The 2,357-nt window shown below is 43.0% G+C and overlaps 1 pseudogene; it reads left to right on the forward strand.

Annotated features, from left to right (window-relative positions):
- Positions 1 to 1,726, forward strand: part of LOC110291815 — a 2,361-nt pseudogene extending 635 nt beyond the window's left edge.
- The last annotated feature ends 631 nt before the right edge of the window (positions 1,727 to 2,357 follow it).

Raw genomic sequence — 2,357 nt, forward strand, 5'->3', positions numbered from 1 at the left:
GAGCCCAGCCTGGTCTACAAAGTGAGTTCCAGGATAGCCAGGGCTATACAGAGAAACCCTGTCTTGAAAAAACAAAACAAAACAAAAAACCAAACCAACCAACCAACCAAACAAACAAACAAACAAAACCCCCCACCAAAACCAAAACCAAAAAAACCAAACAAACAAAATACTGAAGTGACTCTCACCTCATCCCTGGGATCCTGTCTATTCCATCCCATGCCTTTGCCCTAAGTTCATCTTAAGCAATGGCACACTTGATATCTGGACTTGGAGATCCATATTTGGCATTTGCCTCTGACTTGTGGGGTACAGACTCGAACTCACCCTGCCCCCTCTACTTCTCCACTTGGTGTTTTTTGAGAATATAACTTTTTTTTTCCTGAAATAAACTCATAATTTCTCCCACTCCCAACTTACTTCTTCCCTGGTGCTGGACAAGAGAACCTAGGAGTTGTCTAAGTGAAAAAGTCATCTCCGACACCGACTGACTTCTAACCGCAAGTCTAATCATTCACTAAGGTTCTATAATACATCTTCTAAATTTCCCTCAAATGCCTTCATGTTTCCGAGTCTAAATTATTTATGTCCATCCTGGATGTGTTGTCACTTCCTGAAGGATGTATTATATCCCTCTGCATCCTTCAGATCGCAGCTGGAATGGTAATTCAGTTGCAAAGACTATCTTAATTCTTTTTTCTTTTTTGAAACCAAGTCTCACTATGCAGTCCTAGCTAACCTGTAACTGGTGGTGTAGAACAGGCTGGACTTAAATTCACAGAGATCTCCCCCATCTTTCCAGAGATGGGATTAGATATGTGATTACCATTCCTGGTTCCAATCTCAGTTTGCTAATATGTGCAAGGCAAACAAGAAACTGACAGCCTTTTGAACAAAATAGAAGAAAAAAATGAAACAATTGAGTCAAGACAGTACTGGGCGGGTGAAGCGATTACCACCCATAGTTCAAGGAGGGGCCGTTGACAGATACTGGCCTACTGCTGATGGGCGCCTGGCTGAGTATGACATAGATGAAGTGGTGTATGATGAAGATTCACCCTATCAGAACATTAAAATTCTACACTCAGAGCAGTTTGGGAATACTCTCATCCTCAGCGGGGATGTTAATTTGGCAGAGAGTGACTTGGCATATACTCGGGCCATCATGGGCAATGGTAAATAAGACTACACTGGCAAAGATACACGGATTCTGGGAGGTGGCGATGGAGGCATATTGTGTGAAATTGTCAAACTGAAACCAAAGATAGTCACTATGGTAGAGATTGACCAAATGGCCACTGATGGATGTAAGAAATACATGCGGAGAAATACATGTGGAGATGTCTTAGACAATCTTAAAGGAGACTGCTATCAGGTTCTTATAGAAGACTGTATCCCAGTTCTGAAGAGGTACGCCAAAGAAGGGAGAGAGTTTGATTATGTGATTAATGATTTGACAGCGGTCCCTAACTCTACATCTCCAGAAGAAGATTGCACATGGGAGTTCCTCGGACTGATTCTCGACCAGTCAGTGAAGGTTCTGAAACAGGATGGAAAATACTTTACCCAGGGGAACTGTGTCAACTTGACTGAAGCCCTGTCACTCTATGACGAACAGCTGGGGTGTCTGTATTGTCCTGTGGAATTCTCAAAAGAGATTGTCTGCATCCCTTCATACTTGGAATTGTGGGTATTTTACACTGTTTGGAAGAAAGCTAAGCCTTAAAGATGAGCATCCCCTGAATGACGTGTGCTGCGAGCCTCCTTCCTGACCTCCATATGCTGTATGTGCCATCAAATGAGTCAGGCAACTGCTCATGAATTCCTTCAAGTGGTTTTCACTTTTAATTATTATTTTCAATTTAAAAAGGCCCCCTGTACTGGCTAGTTTTATGTCAACTTGACACAGCTGGAGTTATACAGAGAAAGGAGCTTCAGTTGNGGAAATGCCTCCATGAGATCCAACTGTAAGGCATTTTCTCAATTAGTGATCAAGGGGGAAAGGCCCCTTGTGGGTGGGACCATCTCTGGGCTGCTAGTCTTGGGTTCTATAAGAGAGTAGGCTGAGCAAGCCAGGGGAGGCAAGCCAGTAAAGAACATCCCTTCATGGCCTCTGCATCAACTCCTGCTTTCTGACCTGCTTGAGTTCCAGTTCTGACTTCTTTTGGTGATGAACAGCAGTATGGAATTGTAAGCTGAATAAACCCTTTCCTCCCCAACTTGCTTCTTGGTCATGATGTTTTGTCCAGGAATAGAAACCCTGACTAAGACACCCCCCAAAAGGCAATGGGAAAAATGTATATTTTGATGAGTTAGGGTGTTAATTTTTAAAAGTCAACCGAAGGACAATTAGACAG

Source organism: Mus caroli, chromosome 3 (assembly GCF_900094665.2).
Source record: "Mus caroli chromosome 3, CAROLI_EIJ_v1.1, whole genome shotgun sequence".
Taxonomy (NCBI): Eukaryota; Metazoa; Chordata; class Mammalia; order Rodentia; family Muridae; genus Mus; species Mus caroli.